This window comes from Microtus pennsylvanicus, chromosome 6, assembly GCF_037038515.1.
Source record: "Microtus pennsylvanicus isolate mMicPen1 chromosome 6, mMicPen1.hap1, whole genome shotgun sequence".
NCBI classification, from domain to species: domain Eukaryota; kingdom Metazoa; phylum Chordata; class Mammalia; order Rodentia; family Cricetidae; genus Microtus; species Microtus pennsylvanicus.
In genome coordinates, this window is record NC_134584.1 from 118,529,542 (window position 1) to 118,543,716 (window position 14,175).

Here is a 14,175-nt window from a genome sequence, read left to right on the forward strand (position 1 = left end):
ATCCTGGGCATCGAACTCATGAATTCAGGCTTGACGGCAAGTGCTCTTACACACTGAGCCGGTCCTTCTCCGCTAATATTCTCCAAGCAATAAAGAGGCAACTTTTTGTTCAGCTCCCTGAAGTGTCTTTTCTGGCTGGCTGGATAAGTTTGTCAGAGGTGGCAGAGCTGCAGAGAGGCCAGGGAGCATCCTTGCCAGCTCCTCTGATCCCTCAGTCACATCTACTCCTGTTTCTGGTGCCAGGTGCAGGAACATCAGCTACAAAGAGGTTAAAAAAAAGTGATGCTTTCCTCTTGGCGATTAAGCTTGGTGTTGCTGTGAGATTTCTGAACCCACACAAAAAACACGGCAGGCCTGCAGAGGCGAGAGACCCTGACTCTCCTCACGTCAGCCTTTGAGAGCATTAATGATAAACATATTCAAATACATAGCTTGTGAAAGTCTCCAGTAAGGAGAAGCAGCTTGGGATCTGTAGTCCCAAAGGCACAAAGACCTTCCGGAGGTCAATTGCTTCCCCACTGTGACTTGCACAAGAAGCGAGCACAGAGAGGTTACATGAACTGCCCCAAACCACACAGCGTCACCGCTGTGGGCTCCTGGGCCATGATGATAGCAGGAGGATTCTTACTCTGACTTGTCCAGTCACACTGGCTAGGTCCCTCTTCCTCACTGGGCCCCTCCTCCTGGCTGGGCCCCTCCTCCTGGCTGGGCCCCTCCTCCTGGCTGGGCCCCTCCTCCTCACTGGGCCCCGCCTTCCCTCCTGACCCAGGTGGTGTCTCTCAGTTTTGTTTCACGAGGATCCCCTTGTCTCTGGCTCTGGAGCGCTGGGATTAAAAGCATATGCCATTCCAGACTCTGCGCCTAGCTTTTTGCATTGGTTGTCTATGTCCAACTCAGGCCTTCATGAATGCACAGCAGGAACTTTACCCTGAGCCAACTCCCCAGTAGCTGGGTCTTGAACCCAAACCATCTGTTTCTAGATCTTACATTCTTCGACAACACGTGGTACTAGGTTACTGCTGCTTCTGGTCACCAGGCTAGGGCAAAAGCTGCCTCTCCTGGGAGTGGGCACAGAAAAGATGCAGGAATGTCCTCAGGCCAGGACCAGGGCCCTCTCTATCCTTGTCCCCTCTCATCCTCCCTCCCTCCCCCCCTTCTTTACATCTTTCAGCCCCCCCCCCCGCTGGCATCCCCTCCCCCAGAAAGCCTTTCCAAATGCTCAGATTGCTTCTCTGTGTCCCGTTATCCCTCTGCCCTTGACTGTCACTAACTCACTTCTGACTCTCGGGCTCACGTAACAATGACTTTTGCAATGTCAGCCATAAATAGATTATGAGACGAAAATCTTTTGTTTAAACAGAAATCCTAATTTTCCTGGAGGTGGTAAATAAACACCGCTGGAGACCAGCAGCTGTGTTTGCAGAGAGGGAGGCTTCAGTCCTTTCTAGAAGTCACAAAAGGCCACTCGAGTGTCCTTGCCAGGACCTCTCTGTGCCAGAGACTCAATCTCCCCCTATCCGTGTGCCTTCAAGGGGCAGCGGGAGCCCCGAATTCCCAGCCAGGTGGGAGGACACCAAATGGAACCAAGTGACCTCAGGCTTACTGCGGGGATCCAGGGCAGCTCTGCCCTCCCACCCTCCCGGTCTCCAGCAGAGAGATGTGGCTTCCGGTAAAAGATGGGCCCAAGCAGATGACCAAAGTCAGCATGAGTGGATGATGAGTCTCCGGCACAGGTCGTGATGTGATATGTGGTAAGAAGGAACAGCTGTCCGGCACCACGGAGGTCCCAGGTTCAATCTCTAGCACCGAAAGACAGAAAACGGAAGCGATGGGTGGGATGTCGCATTTGTCGGGGCTCTCTAGCGGAGCAGAACCAACAGAGCAGAGGCTGTAACGGACAGTGTATTAAATTAGCTTATACGGATGGGCTGGGTAGGCTAACGATGGTTGTCTCCATCCTGGCGCGGCTGAGAACTTGGGTGTTTGTCGGTCAGTGAGGCTGGATGCAGGACTGTGGCCAGGACACAACTGACCTCTAAAGAAGCTGGGAGGGGTGGCAATAACATGTCCACGTGGTCCCACAGGGGATCATGGCTTCTAGAAGCTGGGAGAAGAACCCCATGACTGGAGCCCAGAGGGATGTGGAAGCCTAAAAAGCATGGGTACCTCTCAGAGAGCAGGTGCCAGGGTGAGACTACCTTCTGAGAGACTCCGGGCATCCCTGAGGTTTGGAGCTGAGGACGAAGACTTTCTAGGACTTTCTGCCCTAGAATCAATGCTCTTGAGTGGTGTGGACTCTGATTTCAATCTGACCCCAGTTTATCGGCCTCATCCTTGGGCTGGTGATAGCTGGGGACCACCCTTCCGGGCCTCACGTGTAGGTTTCAGGAAGGAGGGGCCTGTGCTCGGAGTTCCACGGAGGGCCTGTGTGCACACCCCAAGCTAATCTCTGCAAGGCACACGAGGCCACTCTAGCAGGTCACACGCCCCCAAGACCACCGTGGGCTGGTGAAGGAACACTTTCCTTCACTTCCCAGGGTTTCCACAGTGTCTGTCATCCAGAGCCCGGAGGGGCTGGAGGCCAGCTTTTGCTGGCTCCTGCAGACAAGGCCCCTGCAGGGTCCAAGCTTGGCCATGCATGTGCCTTGGGCTATTGGGAGAGACTGAAAGACCAGGATGAATCAAGAGGGAGAATTAATAGAATTTCACGGTGGACTGGCAAGCTTGTGTGGACCTTAGATCTTCATATAGGGAAGTGTTACATGGTTGTTCTCCCGCAATCATCTCCCTGATAAGCATACCCCAAATCTGCCGTAGAAAACACTATTCTCCTAGATACGTAGGCTTAAAAAGATGGGCTCAACATTCCCTACCAAGAGTATAATAAGAAATCACAGAAGATTAAGGACCAGGCTGGGAAGATGCCTCGATGGGTGATATCACCTGGCTTTTTATGTGGCTGTTGGGGATTCGAACTCAGTTCTTCATGCTTGCATGATAAGCCCTTTACCCATCGAGCCATCTTCCCAGCCTGGTCCTTAATCTTCTGTGATTTCTTATTATACTCTTGGTAGGGAATGTTGAACACACAAAGGACCTCACTGGAAATCAAGGAAAGGTTGAGGAACCCTGGGATTCACTGGTCAGACAGCCTAGTCAAATCAGTGGTTCCCTGTTTGGTGAGAGGTCCTGTCCCCAAAACAGCAAGATGGGAACCACAGAGGGAGACACCTGGCAATCGGCGCTGGGCACAGTATGCATGCACATAGGTGGATATACATGTGTGCGTGTACACATGCACACACACACACAACCACAGACATAATTTATCAGGATCTGTTTTGTTTTCGAGACAGTCTCATTTTGCAGCCCCAAACATAATCCTCCTGCCTCAGACTTTTGCACGCTACTATTACAGGTGTGAGTCATTACACCGGTTTCCCAGAAATGTTTTCTATCCTTGCTAATAGATTTAACCAGCACTCCAATCCCAAGAATTCAGAATCAATTCAGCTCAATTGGGAGTCATTTTTAAAGAAAAAGAAAACAAACACTGTATACAATCAATCTCATCTTTAATAAAATTATGCCTCTTAGGATTTTGATATGATGAGATTTAAAATATCAATATCTAGGTAGATATAAAAGGGGCCTTTTATTAAAGAAACTCCCATCAAGAGCCCAGTCTGACTTCTGGGGCTTTCTGTCTGCATTCCCTGTGGAGTGGCTGCTGTCGGGGAGAGTTCAGCAATAATACAGCCGCCCACACTTAACTCAGATGCCACCATCCTGTCCTGTGCAGGATGTTAACCCACCTACTCTGCTCAGAAGGGAAGGCAGCTTTCCAGTGTGTGTGATTACCTGGAAGGGAAGCCTGGAAGAGAAGAATCATGGAGTCCCTGCTCTTCAGGCTCTCCACAAGTGGCCAGAGAGCGCTTTGTTTCTCATTGAGCCTTTCGCTTCGTTTGAATGCAATTTAACCCTCAATCTACACAAACTATTAAAGAACACAAAGACATTTTTCAGAGCAGCTCACTCTGTGGGTGAGATGTGTCCTCGAAAGTGACCACTTTGAACACGTAAAGAGCCGCTGTAGAAATCAAAGAGATTCAAGTTCCCCTTGACTCAACTATGATAGACTCAACCATATTATTGTGTTGTTGGTTTGTGTTTGCCCTTCAGATTTTTTTTTTTTTTTTAATTTTCGAGACAGGGTTTCTCCGTAGCTTTTGGTTCCTGTCCTGGAACTAGCTCTTGTAGACCAGGCTGGCCTTGAACTCACAGAGATCCGCCTGCCTCTGCCTCCCAAGTGCTGGGATTAAAGGCGTGCGCCACCACCGCCGCCTGACTGCACTTCAGATTGTTAAAAGAAATTTTCAGGAATTGATAATATGAGGGCTAAGACAAGGAGGTGGATACTTCTGGTATGCTAATGATATGTAAATTAACTCACCCTTGTTGGTCAGGAGCTATTGACACCTTTAGAATAGACACACCCTTTGTCACAACAATATCCTATTTGGAGATTAAACTACAAGAAGACTTAGCCTCACACCAAGAGATGGTAACAAACACTGGTTACAAGTGGAAAAAACCAAACACAACCCAGAGATCATCAAGATTTAAACTAATATGGCTGGTACTGGAGAGAAGGGTCGGTGGTGAAGAGTACTTGCTCTTCTTGCAGAGGGTCTGGGTTAAGACCCCAGAACCCATGTTGTGCAGCTCACAACCGCCTATAACTCCAGGTCTACAAGATCTGATGCCCCCTTTTGAACTCCTTGGGTACCTGTACTCATGTGCACATATGCATATATTCATAATTACAGATAAAATAAATCTTCTTAAGAATTAAATAGAGTTGGGGAGATGGCTAAGTGGGTAAAGCACTTACCACACATGTTTGAGAACCTGAGTTCAAATCCCCAGAACCTACGTAGAAGTCAGATGTTTGGATAGGGTTAAGAGAACAGAGTGTGGTAAGAAAGGGATTTGAGCTCCTGATGGATGGATCTACAGCTCGTGTTCTGTAGTGTGTTCACACAGGTAAGAGCCCAGGGAGGGACAGGAGCTGTGTAATCTAGCCAAGGCTGGCTCAACAGCTGGATGATATGACTGAATTCATGCAAATTGTTACTGTTTAAACCTTTTGGCAACTACCTCTCTAACTTCTTGTGTGGAGTTTGAAATTTTTAATTTATTTGTGTATGTGCGGGGGCATGTGTGTGTCATGGTACCTGAGGAGGTCAGAGGACAGCTTGTGGGAGTCAGTTCTTTCCTTCTATTGTGTGGGTGTGGCTCAGACCAAAGTAGCTGGACTTGGTGGCAAGTACCTTTGTCTGCTGAGCCATCTTGCTAGAGATGAATGAAGTGGTGGTTTAAATAGGAATGGCCCCCCATAGACTCATGTGTCTGAATGCTTGGCCCATAGGGAGTGACTCTATTAGGAAGTGTGGCCTTGTTGAAGGGAAGTGCGTGGGGAGCAGAATGTGTAGCCCCAGCACCCCCTTAGGTGGAAATTCACTTCTCGGGTGAAAGGTACTGATGCTGGTTTGTCTATTAGCTAAAGACTCACGCTAAAGTGGCTGGATGGAGTACCCATCCTGGTCAGTGTCCTTCAAATGCTGCTGTCTGAGCAGGAGTTGGATCCTAGCATCACTTACACACCTTAGCCTTAGCCTGTGGCCAACATTCCACATTCAAAACATAAACGGTCTTTTCCACGGCTAGCAAGAGAACGGCCAAATCTCAGATCCCCAGACTGCTGTAAGAACAAAAACACCCATTACTACATTTGGGGAAATTACACCCAAACTCGCAATCTTATTTATTGTGAAGGGTGGTGGTTCCTCCCTCCTGGATGGCGGGTAATCAAGGATTCAGAGCCCTCCAGATAATTTGAACTCTGTGAAATTCTTTTCATTTATCTTTATCGTGTCTGGCAGAAATCTTAATTTTCCAGTTGTGTTAAGCTCGTCTCATTCCTGAGGCCAAAAAAAAAAAAAAAAAAAAAAAAGAGGAAAATCTTCAAAGCCATTGACTGGTACTCCCATATTCTCCAATTGCAGCTTAACACGGAGCTTAGAAGAGAAAGCAGGTTAATTAACTCACGTGTCACCACTGTGGCCGCCTCATTTGTTTCACTCCCCCAGATTGTCAGTCTGGTAAACCCAGCCAATAGTTAAGTCTGGCGGATTTATCCAGCACGAACTGTTTGTTAATCAGCCTCCGTAAAGCAAAGGGTTTTTGGATTTTAATGATTTCCTGAGGCTGGAAGGGAAGAAAAAAAAATAGGAAGGAAAAGTAAGTGGCCAGTTTTCTCACGTTTCTTCCCAGGGGTCAAAGTGTACAATCAAGAGTAAAAATACGGTTTAATAAGAAAAGCTGGTGGCTTCCATTTAGATGGTTTTTAATCATCTTTTTTTCTTAACTCTGAATGGACAGAGAACTTACCCATGAGTGTGCATGCACGTGTCTCTAAGGGTGTGTGTGTGTGCGCGCGCACACACACATGGACACACATAGGTTGCAAGTGTCAAAGAACGCATGTGGACACAGAAGACAACTTGTGGAGTTAGTTCTCAACTTCCAGCATGTGGTGCCAGGGACTGAACTCAGGGAGTCAGGCTTGGTTGCAAACCCCACTATCAACCAAGGCATCTTGCCAGCCTCTGACTCAAAAAGTCAGCAATTCTGTTAGCTCAACTTGTTAAACCTAAATTCTTGAGACTGGGATCTCTGTAGAAGGAGCAGCAGGCAGGCCTGCTTTTCGTCCTGCCCTGCTCCGCATGGCTAGCTTAGCCCCGGAAATAACAACACACAAATTGTATTCTTTTTTTTTTTTTTTGATTTTCGAGACAGGGTTTCTCTGTAGCTTTTTTGGTTCCTGTCCTGGAACTAGTTCTTATAGACCAGGCTGGCCTCGAACTCACAGAGATCCGCCTGCCTCTGCCTCCTGAGTGCTGGGATTAAAGGCGTGCGCCACCACCACCACCCGGCTTCAAACTGTATTCTTTTAAACACTGCTTGGCCCATTAGCTTCAGCCTCTTACTGGCTAACTCTCAAATCTTGATTAACCCATTTCTATTAATGTGTGTAGCACCACGAGGTGGTGGCTTACCGGGAAGGATCTTAACCTGCATCCATCTTGGAGAGGAGAGCTATGGCATGTGTTTGACTCAGCTTTCTTTCTCCCAGAATTCTGTTCTGTCTTCCCCGCCTACCTATGTTCTGACCTATCAGGCCAAGCAGTTTTCTTTATTAATTAACCAATGAAACAACAGATAGATAGAAGACCCACCTACATCAGATCTCTGAATCTAAAGGATCTGTGGACCCAGCCAGGTGCCAGCCAGGTAAGGGACCTTGTCCTGCCACAGGTTCCCGAGTCTTCCAGGAAAGTAACACAGCAGCTGGGAAGCGACTCCCTGCCCGGTGCCCGGAGCATTTTCTATCACCCGGGGGAAGCAAGGCAGAAGTTATTTATTGCTTTGGAGCACTGAGTCTTGAGCCACTTCATTTAGCAAGATCCAGGATGCCCCAAGCTGTTTAACCTCGCCTATGAGTGGAGCCTTCACCTGTCTGAACTTTTGAGTCCAAAATGACACAGCAGACTTCCCCACATACAGCCAGCAGCACCCTGCAGAAAGCACTTCTGAGAACCAAGGGGATTAGTTTCTTAAGGAACTGGCTCAATATGAGATAGAAGATAGATAGATAGATAGATAGATAGATAGATAGATAGATAGATAGATAGATAGATGATGTAGATAGATGATAGATACATAGGTAGATAGATAGATAGATAGATAGATAGATAGATAGATAGATGATAGATAGATAGATGATAGATACATAGATAGATGGATGGATAGATAGATAGATAGATAGATAGATAGATAGATAGATAGATGACAGAAATAAATTAATGATGAATAGAAGATAGAAAGATGATGTAGATGGATGGATAGATAGATAGATAGAAAGAAAGATAGAACTGTACAAAAGGAATTACTAGATTATTGTATACAGTGGACCCTGGGTAATCTTATAGTTGCCGTCTATAGACTAGAGATTCAGTCTGGTAGCTTCTCTGTCCTGTCTGGAAGCCTCAGAATAAGGGGGATAGGTGATGCCACCCCACTTCAGTCTGAAAGCCTTTGGTAGCTCCCTGATTCTGAAGCTGGAGTCCTAAGTCATAGACAAAGGCCACAACAGCAGAGGCTTCCCATGCTAGCTGGCTTCCCTTCCATGTCTCCTCCATCTAGGACCCCCGCCCACAGATTACTGGATTGGGACCACTGCACATCTCCAGGGCAGGTCTTCCCTCCTCTGTTCTTCCGCAGGTCGGTCAGAGTGGAAGCACAGACACAAACGCACCAGCGGTGTGCCTTGTTAATGACCTATAGCACAGCATGTAAGATCACAAGCAAACAGAACCACAGGCTGGTGCTTGAGAGTCCTGTCTAGTGCTGGCTTCCGGAATGTGTGTCTAAGAATAACATGAAACTTGGACCACATGACAGAAAAAGCTGATTCCTTTGACGAGAAAATTAAGCTGCCCTGACTGGAAGTGGGCACCATAAACAAATCAAATGACATGACAGACTGGGCAAGTGGCGTGTGTCTCCAAGGGGCTGATTGATTTCTTTAATATCTGTAGAGCGCCTATGAATTGATAGGGCTCAGGGCGTGAAACCCCAAATAAGATCATAGGAGTCCAGGCCCACTGAAATCAGTCTCTTCCAGGATAGCCTTGACCTGGTGTTAATCCCAAAGGTGGAAATACGAAAGACCACTGGCCCAAATCATCATGGCCAGACTAATCAAAGCAAGCAATTAATTAAAGCAAGCTTTTTTCTTTGTGTTACATGGGCCGCCTCCCCATAAGGTGGGGTTTGAGAGGTCAGCATCGGATGTGAGACAGATAAGGTTTTTATAGCTAAGGGGTCAGGACTTTTCAAATGGGGGATTTTGCAGGCAAAATAGGTAGGGTTGTGCGAGCAGAACATAAGAGGAACAGTTAGCCATAAGGACCTCCTAAAACAAAGACGTGTTTACAAGGTGGCTGTAACAACAGGTAGTTAAAACAAGGTAGTCATAACAACCCTTTTGAGACAAAGGTAAAGTTTCAAGACGGTTATTGCCTTTCTGAAACAAAGGCATGGTTGCCTTTTTCTGGATTAGGCAATGCAGAACCATCTGTAGTTAAGGTTACAGGTAGAGCAGAGCATAAACTGGAACGAACTCAGTTTGTCTTGACTTTAAGATGGCTTTTAAGCCTACAACGCAGGCAGGCTGGTTCTTCACTAGTTATGCTGAGGAACTGCAAATTTGGACACTGCAAAGTTACCCATTTTAGGTCCCTCTGAGGGGGAAATCTACATTTGAACGCTGCACAAGCTCGGGCAAGAGACACTGCAGCTGGCTCTTGCCCTGAGGTCTTCCCATCTCGGGAGGCTTTCTCCACCCTCTTCCTAATTATTTCAGATGACGATGACATTCAAGGCCAAGACAGGAACTGTGCCTTGGATGTCTCATTTCTCTGTGTCATCCCCATGGATGTGGGAGGGAGATGATCACCTGGCAGCAAGAGACACAGTCTGACGTGTTTCTGGCCGCGTGGGTGGAGGCAGGCTCCTCAGAGATTCCCACTCTGGTGCAGGCAGGTTATTGTCTTCAGCTGTAGGAAAGCGTTTCAGGACTGGCCAGGAGGAAGCACAGTGGGCTCTGATTAGGAAAAGAGCACTCAGAAGAGAGTCCTAGGCATGCGTCAGGGGGCACACTTGCTCGTCACTCTCCTTGCCGCTGTGACAAGAGCATCATTTGTCTCCCAGGACAAAATGAAGCTGGCAAGCACCCTGGAGCAGCACCCAGCACAGAGGTCCCCTGCAAAGGGCTGTTGGACTTGGAACCTCAACCGGGCTGTGTCACCGTGTTAATGAAACCATTCAACCCCTTTCTCAATGCTTCATGAAATGGGAAGAGATTCATTTTTTAAGTGTTCCTTCTTCAATTATTAAAGTTCTTCAATGATTTTTCTCATCTAGTGACAAACGACCACAAAACACAGCCTTTGGTCTTTGCCACCTTTCCTCTAACAAGTTGTTCTACAGTGGTCGGCAAAATGTCCTCAAAGACACCGGCATCTGTCATCACGAGGTCTATTGATCTGTGGCATTTTTCAGAAATAGATTTTTTTCATGGTTCTAGAACTTTCTTTTGTAAGACAATACTGTAATATTTAAGGATTGAGTATTAGAAGGCAGTTTGCTCTAATAGTCTCCTCACCTCTCTCTCTCTCTCTCTCTCTCTCTCTCTCTCTCTCACACACACACACACACACACACACACACGATAAAGATAGACATTACAGACATACACGCATGTAAGATTCCCAGTTTCTATATCTGATTGTCACCTCCTCCTTTTCTATAGGCCCTGTCTGGCTTTCTCCTCAAGGCCGGTCTGAGGCCTGACAGCATGAGCCAGCTTTGGTCCCGGCTAGCCGAAGCAACTGACACCTAGCCAGTGGTCCTCTCCTTCCCATTTCTGCCCGCCAACCCCTGGCAGAGATCAGGTCAATCTCTATGGCGGCTAGCAGCCAAGGGAAGTTGCCCCTCTGCCATGAGGATGGAGAGTCCTGCTGGCCATCTCCCTAGAAAATGCCACAAGGGTAACTTCAGAGGGCTTGTTTAGGACCCTGGAGAGCCTGTAACTGACTGGTCTTCCCCTGAACCCTCTCACACCCTACAAGTACCTCTGTCTGCCTAGCTGCCCCCAGACAGTCCATGATCAGTTAGCTTGGGCATTTCCAGCACCCCTCTCTCCCTGAGAATGAGGAGTCACCAAGGTTTAATCAGCATACTGGGTGATCACCTGCCCTCCAGAACCCTCCCCTCCTCTGCCCACTCTGGGACCGATGCTTCTGGAGGTCTTTGCCTCCGACTGCAGTGGACTTGCCAAGTAGGCAGTACCTGGCAAGGTCAAAGGGAGGGAAGGAAGTGACTGGGGTGTTGCCCAGCATCTGCCACACCCTCCCCAGTGTCCCAGCTACCTGGCCTGCTGCCCTGTCTTGTAAGTCCAGCAGGCTGCGACTCCTGGCTCTGCTGCTCCAGACTCACCGTGTTCTTCCTAAGTTTTATATCCCCTGCTCTTTTGTCTCAGGCTCCTGCTTGAGCAGACATATTTCCTGCTGGAAGCCTGCACAGTTTTGGGGAGTTCCTGGTGTCACCACAGCTCCTCCTGGTGTGGCCAGGGCAGCAAACCCCACCCTCAGGCTGCCTCCTGTTTCCCTGAGGAGACTTTCCACAGAAGACTCAGAAGGACCCAGAGAGGCTCTGGACAGCCCCTCCCGACTGTTCCATGCCTGTCTCCAGCTCTCCCCACCAAGTTCAGAAGTTAACAGAGGACGCTCTCCAGAGAGCACTTGGTCTGGACAGCATCTGGGCACAGCCTACAGTGATGTGTCTCTCCCTCAGATACATCATTCTGGCCTGACAGAAAATTGCTGTAATAGACTTATTTTGGATCCAGAAAACTGTCAGAATAAATCTACATTGCCTGGTAGGAATGACAGCCACCTCTTAGGCAAGACCTTTGCAGAGTACACAGTCTGAACGCCCCTGCTTTCCTAGATAAATCATGGGTGTGTTCTTCCCTGCTATACATTCATGACAAAGCCCTACACATTCGGGGACACCTAGGGAGGGACTCTAGGGTCAAATGGCTAAAGCCTGTGTCTTGTTAGAGAGATGGAACACCTACTCTCTCCTCTTCGGCGGTGATACCTTCCTGGTTTAGCTTAGGAGGCAAGTTGCCTCAAGGAAAACATGCTAAAGGATATGGGGGACTTTGCCTAGATGTTCACGAATGTGTTTGCTCCTTTACATAGGTGGACCAGCTCATTACCACAGACCCCAGCGGCCTAAGAATTCATTTTTTCCCCTATATTTTAAAAGACAGATATGGAAACTGAGTTGCCTCCTGGCTCAGGAGTCCCTTCTAGTGAAACCCTATATCGTGGGGTTATTCCTACCTTTGATAGCATGGGAGACCTAGGAGCATGGGAGACCTAAGTTACAATGTGTCCTACATGCTACTTAAAAAAACAAAAAAAGACCTGCAATTGTAGGCTCTTTGGTCACCCGGGTCCTCAAGGTTGCGAGCTTGGACATCAGTTGTCAGTTGGAGACATTTTTTACACTGCAGTCGCAGCTAAGGCTGGATCCACGGTGCTCTTGTCAGAATCTGATCAGCTTCTAAAGTGAGCATCGATACCAACGGCAGTGAGCAAAACGCAGCCAAGGCTAACAGCCTTCTCAGCCCAGGGGATCCGGCTCCATCTCTCTCCAGCTCCTCCTCCGAGGGTGCCTGAGCTAATGGTTGGCTTTTTTTTCTTTTGGCTAATCAGAAGAAAAATTGATTACCAAAATTATAATTAAGAGCTGGGAAAATATGCAACAATTTAGCTGCTTCGTTTAACACGTATTTCAGGTTAATTGCGTGATTTCGCTAATGAAGATATTTGCATGAGTATTTTGGGGTGGCTATATCCAACTTATTGTGTTGTGAAGACGCAGTGAGGCAGCTGACTTCACCGGTGTTGGATTTAGAACAGGAAAAAAATAAAAGGCCAGGAAAGGATGCTGGTGAGACTCTTGAGAGACTGTGTCGAGGAGCCTGCTGTGTAGCTGAGGGTGACCTTGAACTCCTGAAGTTCCAGCACGGGCCAGCTCTGAGATTCCAGGAGTGCACCCCCACTCCCACATCGAACAGTGCTAGGATTAGACCCAGGGCCTCTTGCACGCTAGCACATCCTCTGCCAACCGTGCTACAGCCTCTGCCATATTTATCGGTTGTTCTTGAGACAGGGTCTCACAGTGTAGCCCAGGCTTGCTTTGAACGTGAGGTTCTCCTGCTTCAGGCTTTGAGTTAAGCATGGAGGTTTGGGGAGCCCTGGCTGTCCTGGAACTTTCTCTGTAGACCAGGCTGACCTCAAACTCAGAGATCTCCCTGTCTTTGCCTCCTGAGTACTGGGATTAAAGGCAATCCCCCAGGAGGAATTGGTGTTTGGGCTGGAGCTTCAATTCCATGGTAACATATGGCTTCCAGCCAGAGAACTTATTGAGAGGAGGTCAGAAACCAGGGCTCCTCAGCATCTGGGCAGAGAAAGGAGGACATCCCTGGACCACTGCTGAGGCCCTGACCTGAGCTGCCTGCCCAGATTCTTCCTGTTAGCATCACATCTGTCCTCTAGTGAGGACTCCGCCTTCATGCATGCTTCTGCAGCGGTAAACAAGCGGAAGGGTTTCTCCTTTCTCTCCTTCCTCTAACACTGTCGTTCAGAATGCGTGGGTCCACTGCTTGCTTTTCTGGCTCCACGTTGCTTAGGAAATGCATCCAACAGCCTAGACGTGGTTCTGACCTAGTTAATTTACGGCACATTGCATACTGTATGGGATCTTATTAGACTGGTACATTAGCTATTTTCTCCCACAGGAGGGCATGTCTGCCAGCGATGTTACATCCACAGACAAGAAGCAGAGATCAGTGAATGCATGCTGCTACTCAGCTCGCTCTCACCACCCTCACAGTCCAGGACCTCAGCCTGGGGCCACCCCCAATTGGTAGGTCGTCCCATCTCAGTTAATATGCACTTAAGACAGTCCCCCTTTAGGCATACTCAAAGGCTGGCCCCCAGGTAATTCTAAAGTCTATCAAGTTGACGATTGACTTTAAGCACCACAGGACAGCTGTGCCTCTGGTTACCCCACCCAGCACAGGCTCTCCTTTAAATAAAAGTTGGTAGAATATTCTGGAGACTATCACCATGGGGATGTCAAGTATAATCCCCCGGGATCATAATTTAGAATGTAGCAATAAGCTAGGTGGTGGTGGTGCACACCTAAACCTCTAAAACTGTAAGCCAGCTCCAATTAAATGTTTTCCTTTATAAGAGCTGCCATGGTCATGGTGTCTCTTCACAGCAATTGAAACACTCACTAAGACAATAAGACAAGACCCAATTGCCACTTTTCTTTTTCTTTTTGAGGGAATGGAGGAGCTTGTAACTCTAGGCTGGGAAGGCAGAGCCAGGATCTCCACAGCCAGCTGGCTAGCGAGGCTGCCCCTATTGATGAGTTTTGCTTTGATGGAGAGACCCTGCCTCAAAG